The sequence below is a fragment of the Chamaea fasciata genome, unplaced genomic scaffold, assembly GCF_029207755.1.
Source record: "Chamaea fasciata isolate MVZ Bird 193981 ecotype frontalis unplaced genomic scaffold, bChaFas1.0.hap1 SCAF_3, whole genome shotgun sequence".
Taxonomy (NCBI): domain Eukaryota; kingdom Metazoa; phylum Chordata; class Aves; order Passeriformes; family Sylviidae; genus Chamaea; species Chamaea fasciata.
The window spans coordinates 57,036,362-57,048,693 of NW_027094088.1; positions in this window are offsets into that span (position 1 = coordinate 57,036,362).

Genomic DNA, 12,332 nt, shown 5'->3' on the forward strand with positions numbered 1-12,332 from the left:
CAACAAGAACCAGTTTATCTTGCAGTCAGAATAAAAGCATTACTTACTATTTCCAGGAGGCTTTCAAAGTCTTCTTGAATGTAATAACAATAGTGTTTTTGCCCACCTAATTGATTTCCACACTGCCATCCTTCCAAAGGTCTTTGTTATGTGAAAGTCTTCTTCATCATTAAAAATATGGGCTGCTTTTGTTTAAACTGCTAATAAAATCCCAGAAGCTTTTGTAGATTCTCTATCATTTACCTCTATTTTTTCTTTTAATTTACTTTCTTCCTGTGGTAATTGGAGATTCTTGGAGCTGAGTGTCTTTCTCGAAGCACTGTGTCTTGAAAGTATGATCTAAGGTATATCCAAAAATATTTCACAATTTCAATCCTCTAGAGGTCGGTGTTCCTCCCTGGCACCCATGGGCGTGATCTGTATTGTCCCACTCAATGTCTGCTAGCAGATGTTTAACCTGCCTTTCCCACACATTTCTCTCCTGCATAAAAATAGCAAATGTAAATGCACAAACTCCAAAACAAATGTAGCAGCATTCCCCCCTTCCCTCTGGTCAGTTAGCATCATGAGGGAATAAAATGGAGGCAATAAAACACAGGAGAGGGCCCTGGGTCAGACCTTCTCTGCTCCTCCCCCTCACCCAGCATCTTTGTCTTCATGCTGGTCCCTGTCTTGCCTGGGCCAAGCAAAACCTCTCCTATGTATGCCTTTCTTGTGCTGCCCATGGGTGTCCCTACTGAACCTACTGAGTGCCTGCATTGCCAGTCTTGCTTTGGGCAAGCTCATGAACTGGAGTCAGTCACCAGTGAGTCACCTTCTCGCAGAACACACTTGCCATCACACTGGGTGATGAGGATCATATTTGGGTAGCCTTGGAAGGTCAGTATTCATAGATCAGCTTTGGAGGGGAGGGAAGGGGCTGCTCAGAATGGCTCTTCAGAGTGTTGCAGCAGTCCTGCTCTTTGGTTGGGACGATCTTGGGAAAGGCAGAGGCCTGTCACCCTGACAGACATCTCTGGGCAGATACTGGGAGTCCCTTCCCCCAGGGAAGGGCAGAGTGAGAGCCCAAACCTGTGCCATGGTGACCCATGTAGACAGAATTGCCTAAAGGCAAGAGCATACACGGGAGAGGCTGCCCAGAGCAGATACACTGTATTTTTTTTTTTTCTCTACTGAACCAGCAGAGTATGTAAATACAAGTCAGCTGAGGTCTGTTCTGTTTATGCTGCTAATCACCAGTGAATAAACAAGAGAAAATTGTTCTAAGCTCTGAGTATATTACAATTTCCTCTCCCTAAATGTGAGAAAAAACAAAACCTACCAAATGAATAGTATTGTCAACTAACAGCTTTAGGCAGTGCAACCTAACCAAAACAGAGACATAACCAACCAGAATGAGGACTTGTCCATTCATTTCAGGTAGCATTATGGGTTGTTATTTTTACATCTACTCTTCATTTTTTGGTACCCTCCTGCTCTGAAATGTTACCTTGCAAAACTGCACGCCAATGGTCTTGTCCGCTGTACTCATCAGCCTGGCTCCTGCACAGATCTGTGGTGACACTGCAGCCCCTTTGCTCTCCTACCAGGTGCTCTGCTGGTCCTCAGCCTGCAAAGGCTCAAAACTGAACTTGCCAACAAACATGGAATGACTCTCAAGATGATGGGGAATCTTCCTCTGATGGGAAGGCTGGTGATTCCTAGTTTTACTGCTTGCTTTTTGCACTGAAATGGTCTAGGTTAGGTCAGGGCTGACCAACCCTTTCCCAGTTCTAGTGCTGCTGCAGCTCTTATTTTACATTTTAAGGTTATATTCTTTTTCTGGATTTTCAGCTCCCCTACTAGAAATATGCTTTAAGATCTTTTATTACAAAGAAAACTCTGCATTGGTTTCTTCCTTTTGAAATTTTCTTCTGAAAATTATTCTAGAATTGTGTGCTGAGAAATCTGCTTGGACTGTTTTTCCTTAAAACACCAAAGGCTCAGAAACCAGAAAAAAACCTTTGTTGCTCAGAGTAACTGACATGCCATTTATTTATACAGTTAGTGAATTCTTATGTTAATTATGTAATATATTATAATATTTTATACATCAATCAATATATCACAAGACATTGGAGCAACCTGTACTGAAAACAGAATTACTTCAAAGAGACAGCATTTAAGATATAGGGACAAAATGTTTTATGAGGGTTGTTTGAGTTGCATCTGTGGAGAAAAATGTATGGCACTGAAGGATATAATACGAACAAGACATGGTATATAGAAAACTCTTAATGAGTTCTAGTGATATGCTGATGTCTCTAACAAGGCGATTAAGCAGGTATTAGAAGAATTATGATGCTTACAATTTGGAAAATTCTGAAAACATTTGGAAATCTTTCACTGGTTCACCTTTTACAGCACTCTCAAGAGGCTGAATGTCCCTCGGTACTGCCAGTTACTCCAAACAGCTTGAGGTTAATTAAGCGGAGTGATCAAAATATGATGCGCTTCTTGTGATCTCTCAAACTTCAGAGATTCCCAGGCCTTGGCTTCCTTTGCAAAAAGAGACAGACCACAGTCTCCCTTGGTTCAGGGATCTTTGCTGTGTAGCAAAAGCAAGCTGCTGAAGACAGGTGTCTATTTTCTCTGTGCTGGTGGGTGTTCCTGTCATCTTGGTGTATAAAACTGCAGATTTCCTTTCTTGTAATCCAAATTTTCATTTTTACAAACACCCTATTCACCTGAGAGGTCGCAACTCCAAAGAAAAGCTTCAGGCATGCGAAAACCATTTTCTTGAAATTATCCTGTAATGTGTCACTTGGGAGGTAAAAATGTTGTGGTGTGGGTTAATATCTGCACTGCGTAGAATGTTGAGATTTTTGTAGCTGTTGTGTAAAACAAGTGAGATTGCCTAACTTGCCTCTCTCCCTTCAAGGCTTTGGTTGTTGGCTCCATTATTGTGGAGGTGAGCATGCTTCTACGTGGGGGGCATTCACTTTTAGATAGCTGTTATCTTCCACCAGCTACATCAAAACCAACACATTTGTTTTCCAAAGAGAAAAAGAGGCAAGAATTGGTACGATGGCCTGGAGTCCTCTGGCTTTTGCTGACTTTGCCAAGTCTCCCTTGTTCATCCCTTGCACACAATTAAACCTGAAGTCTCCTTATGTTAAACATTTCTCATTTCATTCAATAGCAGTACATCAAACCAGTGCCAATTTGATCCTCTTGGTTCACATTCTGCCAAAGACTAACAGGAAAGGAGATTGAAAAAACATCAATGGCAAAGCCTCTGAGGGTTTTCGTCTACAAGAAAACTCCCTGATAAATATTACCATTGTCTTAATGTTGCTCCATGGAATTACGGAAGAATAAAAGGGACTCTTTGGAATCCTCACTGTTTCCTGATGCTTCACAGTACTGGACTTCAGATATCTTGGGGATCTCTCAGCGTGGGACAAAATTTGATCATGGGTTTCTCCAAGTTTCACAGCTCCATAGAGACTTGCGCATTGTTTAGGAAGCCCAGTTATAGGAAAAGACCCTCAGAATGGGGTCTTGTTTTCAATCTTGCATCTTTTCCACAAGCTTTTGTTTCTGTTGTTGTCACTGAGCCTGAAAAAACTTTGTAAAAAGGCACTTTGGTACAGACTCCAGATATTTCACACACATGGGTCTGTAGTTCTTTTCAGGGTCTCAACTAACAACTGGAATTGCAACTTCCTCCTTCATTTGGGTCATCAGGTTGTGGGTTAGCCAGCTGCCAACAGCTGCAAGGAGACAGTCTGGAGCTGGAGGCTTCAGACCAGATGATTAATCCCCACCTCCTTCCCTATATTGCAGTAGAAGACCTTTTCACTTCATGAAAATGCAAAATCTGCCTTCTGAAAAGCTGAGGTTTCCTATTAAAAAGGGGGGCATTAATTAGTAGTTAGTTGACTCAGTACTGAACTGGGGACAAGTTATAGTTATATTTCAGTTTTCAGTCTCCACAAAAGAACATTGAGAGAATCTTGAATTTAAATTGGTATGTAAAATTGGAAAACTAACTGTTTACAGATGCAATAAATTGAATGCTTTTGTTGCATGTAGTTTCTGCCCCCGTGTGCTGGCAGGAGAGCAGAGCAGCTGTGCCCACAATCTCATGCTGTGGGTCAGCAGAGATGCCTCTGTTGAGCTTCACCTGAGAGGGTCATTACTTTGAGGCTGGAAGTGACTAAAAAGAAATTAATATTTTAGAAAGAATGTACAGTGCCATGTAAGGGCCTGTTTGCCATTTCCCCCCCTTTCCAACTTATTCTAGGCACTGGTTTTAGTCACACAGCTAATGTAGCTTTTCCTACATGCATACTATTGCTATATTTCCCTATTTTATGAGAAATGTTTATTTGGCTACTGTTATGTTGCTTTGTGTTTTATGATGTTGAACTGGGAAGAAATTTTCCTTCAAGATCCAATGGGAAATAATACATGCCAGAACATACAGACATGGTTTGACAGAAACAGCCAACATTCAGATGAATTGCACTTCTTTGCACTTAGGTGGGAAATGGACCCACAGAGAAGGCAACAGAGCAATGCCAGATTTACATTTGACTCCCTTGATGGGTGGATGGTCTAGCTGATGTCTGTGTTGACATGGACAGCTTAACCCGCTCTTGAATTCCAGGAAGCACTCAAGGAATGGTGCATCCACATCTGAATATGTCCTTCCTCCTTAGACTTGTATTCTGGAGCTGTCAATTTTTTGTACAGAGCTTAAGTTGCCACATTCAGACACATGAATTTGCTTATCCAGTTTGTTCCTATGAAGATAGAAGGAGCTAGCCAGCTGTCGAGGGGCTGGGAGCCAGCTACAGAACAGACTCTACTGTTCCTGAAAACAGCCAGTCAATCAATCACACGCTTTTTTCAATGCTGTATGATGAATAGTTCATATGAACCAGCTACAGGGGAAACTCCATATAATAAATGTTGGCACCACTACCAACATTTTATATTTTCCACTTGCTAATGGTCTTTGAAACAAACTGCACCGTGCTTCCAGAGTTTCCGAGCAAACATGCTCAGACAGTAAGTAATTGTAATCTAGAGATGCGGGAAAAGGAAATGGATGGTAAAAATGCTTTCTCATCCTCCAGAAAATAAAAAGGTCACAAAACAAAATAAGAAGGTGAATGTGCATGTTAAAAGAGACCTTTTGGAGGTCTGCCATTAACAAAGAAGGAGAGATGTGAGCTAGGGCAGTTCTGGGATTGTGTCACAGAGAGGTGTGGGAGTTACCTGAGACCAATGGACTTTGTTTTACTGTAACATCTCCATGTGCCTGACACAAGGCAAAAGAGCTGCCCAATGCCAAGACCTTCTCCAGAACTTTGCTTCCAGTGGCCAGCATTTCTCTCTAAGCTGGTAGCGCAGATGGTAGTAAGAAAGAGGAAGATATTTAGATATGATTAAGACATATTCCCACAGGTGAAACAGTTGAAAGCAAGGAGATTTGAGTGTCCTTCAATGGCCAATAAAACTGGGACAGGCCCATAGCAGACTGCAGTTGTCCCAGGAAAGATTCAGAGATGAGAACAGAGCACAGTCCAAGGACAGGATGATTAAAAATCCATTGTCCTTCTCTTGAAGTTGGTGTGAAAAAGAAGTAGCAGAAAACTTGGCATCCAGTGTGTGAAAAGCCAACTTCTTAGCCACTTCTAAAGTGGGAGGAAGAAGAGTTAATTGCTGAGTGGGCAGGAGGCAGAACTTCACACTGGGAGGTTTTACTTATTTTATGGGGCTTTTTCTGGGCTGTAGAATTTTATGTGTCTCTGAGGCAACACTGAGCTAGCTGTAAGTCCTGCTGAACTGGAAAGAGCACAAAAGTGCAGTGAGCTAGAGATAAGAAAAAATATTTAACCCAATTTATATTTTCCCTTTTTGTAATCCACACATTATTCATATGCCAATATTTGCTCTTTTCACCCCATCCTCCACCAATAAACCTTTTAAAGCACTGAAGCATCAGAATTTTTTTTCCTAAAGAACATTGAAAAAGTCCTTAATATCTTATGATGAAAAACATTTTTACATTCCTAAACCGTGCCATTTCCAAGGTGTTGAGGACAGGGATAAAAATCCCTCAAGAAATGAAAAGTCATGAGCATGGTTTGGGGTTTCAGTGGTTTCACTGTTTAGCCTGTGCTGAGATGGCATTCCAAAGTACACAGGTCCTGCTAATGCCACTGCCAGAACACTACTCCCTCATCCATGTTTTAAATAGTCCTCCCAAATATATGAAATAGGAGAAAGGACCAAGAGTGGAAAGTGCAAGGTCCTAACAGAACTAGAACATTCTGTGGTGGGTATCTATGTTACAGCCAGACTGTGGCTGGCCAGGCTGAGTTCGTGTCTGCTCTGTACTGCCAGTACAGCACAGAGTGGTGGTATAGGGCAGCTCTAATGCTGTGCTTTTCAAGTCAAATCACTTTCCTCTGTGATAGAGACAACCTATTCCAGGTCCAGGCCTCCCTTGCCTCCTGCAAGTCACAGGTAAGTGTGCTGTAGTAAGTAGTTTCTACAACTGTAGTTCATTTCTCATTTTGTAAATACAATGCTGAAACTAGAATGCTATTGAAATGCAGACCCATGTTAAATACCCTATTTGGCACTTCAAGGTACTATAACAAGCCCTTTAGAAATTTGTGGAGTGCAGCAATCACCAAAAGAGCCGCAGCACCCCCATCTCTGTTAGGTCTCACTGTGAATCTAGTGTTTCCAAAGACTTGTTCTGAATTTAGCACCTTCTGTCAAGGAAATGCTGAACTATTTGAACACTTCTGAAATGTGATGTTTTCTTCAGAGCAGGGGTGAGGAACATGTTCCTTGCTGAGAGCCAAGTAGACCTAAGCACTCTGGCAGGCCAGGTTCCTCAATGATGTCCAATATTGCAATGGCATGAGGATGGAGGGAAGTCAGACAGCTGGGGACCATAAGATTGATGTCACAAACCACAGTTGTTCCCTAGCCAACCTTGTCACCCACACCTTCCTTCACAAATTAGACCAGAAGGTATGCAGGGGCTGCTCTCAGATCTCACCGAAACTCTCTTCTGTAAGCTGAGCAAACCCAGCTCCCTCAGCTTCTACTCACAAGGCAAGTACTTTAGTTCTGACCATACTGGTGGCCTTACCAGTTTCTCCAGCTTACTGATGTGTTCCTAGTATTGGGAACTTCAAAATTCCATGTGGTATTCTGCACGTGGTCTGTTTAGTGCTAAGTGAAAAAAGCAGACACTTCCCTTGATCTGCTGGCTGTGCTTCTGTTCACACAGCCCAGAGTGCTGCTGGCCTTCATTCCTGCCTTTGGACAGAAAGGACAAGAGAACAGTCCTGATTTTGCTCATGCTTAAATTAGCCACAAATTCTATCTTGGCAGGCCTGAGAGCAGAATTTGGATCAGAGTAAACAGCTTTCGGCCTCAATACTTGGGCTTTGTCTCCCATCGTGAGCTAAGGAGAAGAGCAACAGGGGAATACAGAAACCAATTTAAAAAAATAGCTAAAATACCTTGAACCACAAAACCCAGTCAATCTGTAAACTGCTAACTACTAAAACTCCAAGGGATGGATGTAGAGGGAACTGCTGTTTATCTGATTCACACAATTAAATTCACCACCCAGCCCTACACCAAGACCTTTCTGGGCAGGCACCTCCTCCCTGTCTAGAACAAGACAAAAATTCATGGTGGTGTCTGTCTGAATCTTTAACTGCTCATCCATTTTCCTACACATCCAAGTGACTGGTGCACAAAACACTAGCCATGAGTTTTCTGGGACTTAAGAGACCTGCACCACCCCTCTAGGTTTCCCTCAAAGCTCTGCCTTGTGAGGGCCCCATGCTCTCTTGCAAGTGTGTCATACACTGAGCTGCATGACTGTACAGAGTCCCTGCTTATAGTGAAGCTGTATCCAGCATTGCAAGACACAAAATTGATACAGAAATTCAGAGAGGTGGTGAAATGCTGGCTTTGTGAAGTCAGTGAGAGCAAAAGGAAAATGTTTGTATTCCTTCATCAAGCTGAGCTGACTGTTTACATCAATGATTCCTTTTTCTCATACTTTGTACTTCCGGTCATGGTGCTGCTTGGGAAACGCATGGGCTTGAGGTCATCTGCCTACAGGATCCTGGGGGCCTGAGGGGACTGTTGCCACCAGCCAGCAGGACAGTGGCATTACTCTGATCAAAAGCCTGGAGCAATGACATGCTGCATTTCAGAAAACAAGAAGAATGAAGTTACAAATCTACTGAAGGGTTGACTGCAATGAACCTGGAAAGGTTGGCCATTTCTGATAATGTATCATATTCTTTCCATCTGCAACTACAGACTGCAACTTCAGCAAAGTTTGGTTAATTTAATTTCCAGTGTTTCATTTTCCTTCATGATGCTCTTTGCTCTTTAGGGGTCTGACTAATAGCAGAAATGTTACAATTCTTTCCACTTCCTTATTTCTTGTGTTTGCAGCCAAGCATTGTCAATCCACAAGGTTTGGGTAAGTATAACCAGCATTTTGCTGACCGTGGCTAAAAATATCCTTTTAGGTAAACCATCTGAAACACTTATGCACAAGAGCAAATTCCACAGGTGAATTCTAAGTGGTCTTGGGCATTTGGAGAGGTTCCAGCTGACTGGAAGGTGGTGAACGTTGTCCCAGTTTTTAAGAAGGGAATGGAGGAGGGAGCTATAGGAGGTGTGGCTGAGGTCACTTGGTTTGTTCAGTCTGGAGAAGAAAAAACTGAGGGGAGACCTCATTGTGGTCTTCAACGTCCTCACAAGGGGAAGCAGAAGGGCTGGTACCGATCTCTTCGCTCTCATGACCAGTGAGAGGACTGGAGGAAACAGCGTGAAGCTGAGTCAGAGGTTCAGTATAGGTATCAGGAAGAATTTTTTCACTCAGAGGGTGGCTGTGCACTGGAACAGGCTCCCCAGCGAAAGTGGTCACAGCACCAAGCCTGACAGATTTCAAGAATCATTTGGACAATGCTCTCAGTCACAGGGTGTGATTCCTGGGGTGTGCTGTGCTGTGCAGAGCCAGGAGTTGGACTCAGTGATCCTTCTGGGTCCCTTCCAACTCAGCATATTCCATGATTCCCTGATTTATTTACTTAGGGGCATTTGCAGGTTCAGAACATGAAACATTTGTATTTAAGAAATTTCCAACTTAAATGGAGTAGCTATGTCTTTATGGATCCTGGAAAATGTTCCAGGTCATTCAAGATAAAGATTCTGAACTCTTTTCAGGGATGAAAATGCATTCCTGGACAAGGTGACTGCAAGCACATATAAAGTACTCAATTCAGAAGAGAGATTGGAAAGAGTGAAGAGATTAGATAGCCCGTAGCCTTACACTGTGCTATTTAAACATTGCAACTCAAACAAAATCACCAAGTGTTAGTCTACTTCTCACCCCAAAGATAGTTGTGTAAATTAAACATTTTTAAAAAACAACCAATTTAGAGTTCTCTTCATTTACATTCTTGAATTGGAGCATTTTGCTCTCACAATGTTTCCCATGCGATTGCAAAAGCAGGGATCAAGAAATAGAATACCTCTGATACACTTCTGCTACTTTGATTTCAGAAGTTAGAGGGTAAGCAGAACACCAACCACTGCAAGAATTGTCCTCAAAGACGGCAAACTTGTCCCTACGAGCTGACAGTGCTGCATTTGGGCAGCACTGTGCTCTTGCATAACAGCTCCATCTTCCACTGAACTAACTGCATCTGTCATCCCTGTAGAGATGGGTCAGTGATCACAGAGAGGACAGGGCTGCAGTGTGTTCCCTCTTCGGTGCCTGCTCCTCCAAGCAGGAATAGTCATGTAAATTACAATTAAAACAAGCCTGAACTACTGACTCCCTTCAAGCTCAGTCCAGGTATTAGGTGATTTATGTTTTTACAGGCTGGATGAACTGCAAGCATCCTGGCAGGTGTTACTAACATCCCAATAGTAAGCTCTCGGCACTTGAGTGCAAGCTGAGCCGTTGCCTTTTTAACTCAACTTGTTAGCACTGATTTGGGAGAGGCTGCCAGGAGGAGCTTTCTCCCTCTCCCTTTCTTAACGATGACAGCTTAATCTTTAACCAGTTGTTAATCACTTCCTACACATTAATTTCTGTACTCACAGATGTTTTGGGGGGGTTGGATCAGCATGGTTTGTGTGGCTTGTGGAAAAGATAGTTGGAGCTGAATGTAGTTAAAATCCTAAAGCAGCCATGTCCAGCCCTGCAGGCTCATTTCACTTGTGGTGCCACTGACACTTCCTGAGCGGTGTGGCTGTGCCTAGGAGCACTGTGGTTCTGTCCGCTGTCATGGGGGCAAAGAGGGAAGTTACCCTGCTGCCCCTGCGTTACAGAAACCTGGGGCTGTGCTGACACCAGCATTCAGTTGCAGAAGGAGTGTGTTTTTGAGGTATCTGCCTTCCCCATGCACAACCTGCAAAGATTTGTACTGCAGACTGGCCTCGGTGAGCTCAGACTGGCAGGTGAAATGCGGCTGAGAGGGATCCCTGGGAGTCCTTGTAGCATGTGCCACATCTTCATGGGCATCTGAACCAGGCTGGAGGAGAGCTGAGTGATGGGAGGTGGGTCCTCAGCACTGACCCACTCCTAGACCTATTCCAACTGTGTTACACTGCATGTTGGTGCAGACAAAATGTTGGCTTCCTCAAAAATCCACCTCGGTTATTAAGCACAGAGTTTTGAAAATAGCTGAGCATTCCTTGAAGCAATTATGTACAGCAACAGGAAAGCTAGGAAATAATAACGAAAAAATAATCCTGCACACAGAGAGTGAATCTAGGAAATCTGCTTTGGATAAAGGCAGCACAGCCCTGAACTTTCACCGGGTTTCAAGTTGCAGTCTCACACAGTTCAGAGAAATGTCTTCACCTTGTCCTCCTCCGACCTCCTCCAGTACCACTTCTACTCCTGAGAGCCTTCTGCAACTTTTTATTGCCTTACTGATTTAAAATTCCCTTGTAGCATCCCTGTGCAAGCATGTGATCTTTGAGTGCATTTCTGCCCCACTTTAAGATCTCAGAGCAACTTGTCTGAATTTTCACTGTGGTGCCTGATCTAGTCCAGCTCACAATCATGTGCTGGAGAACTAGAGTCTGTGGAAATGTTTTGACCACAAGAATCAGGGGTAAAATCTTGCCTTTACTGAAGTTCATAGGAGACATTCCATCGTTTTTTGGCTGGAAGAGGTTTCAGCCTACAGCACTGCTTGCCTTTAACATCACTGTGAGGAGTGAATGTGCAGTCACAAAGTTTTCGGCAGATTTCATGACTAAAATGGGAAAGAAATGCATGCTAGTCAGTATTAAAGAAATTTGTCAACCTGATATTTATTTTAGAATAAACAAAATCATTTCCCTCTGTTCTCCGCACCCTGAATGACTAAAACATTTCCTTGGAAAGAAGTCAATACTTCCAAAGAATTCTGCCACATGAAGAACCCCTCAATGTTCACCTGTGTGGTGGTGGTGGTCACAGCATTCTCCTAAACAAGGGGTCTCCAGCACCTGCAGAACAGCTGGGCGGATTTCCTGTGCAATCACAGGAAAGAAATTGACAGGGTTTGTGGAAAGACTCAACTCACCCTGAAGTGGGGGAGGGATGTAGCTCTAGGCAAACACCTGAGTGTTGGTGCCTGCTGCTTCCTAGAGGTAGAACTCAGACGCCTAAACACAGGCCTCTCCCTAAGGTTCAGTAGTGTATCTTGTGTGGTCCCTAGACATGATCATGGGAAGCTGTGTATCACATGTAGGTCTGGTGTGTTACCCTCCAGCCCCATAGTGTGCCTGTCCTTAGGCACCTATATTTAGGCGAGGGAGTGAAGGTGAATGCATGGGGTCTACAAAGCCAAAATTCTTCCTGGCAGCACCCCTAACACTCAGGGAGCATCACTGTGAAACGTGCACTTGTGGCAGGACCAAAATATTGGTTGTGTCTTCGTCATGTTTGGTGTATCAGATGCACAGTAAGAATAAAGGCAGGGTAATTAAGCCTGTATTTGCCAATAGCCTGGTCAGTGAAACCAAGAGATATCCCAGACTGTTGCCTCCACAGGGTCAGAGAGAGGGCACCACCAACACCTTAGAAATCCCCACTTGTCAGAGGATCACTTTTGAAATAGAGATGTCTTAAAATTAATGCAAAGGACAACAAACACATTTAGGCTAAAGGACAAATTGCTGGATGACTGAAGACAGAGACTTTCTCTTTTATTTCAGGGTCCAAATGCCGTAACGTTTGTTACCACTTTCAGACTTCAGTGATTTGATTTTTTTTTTTCTTGACT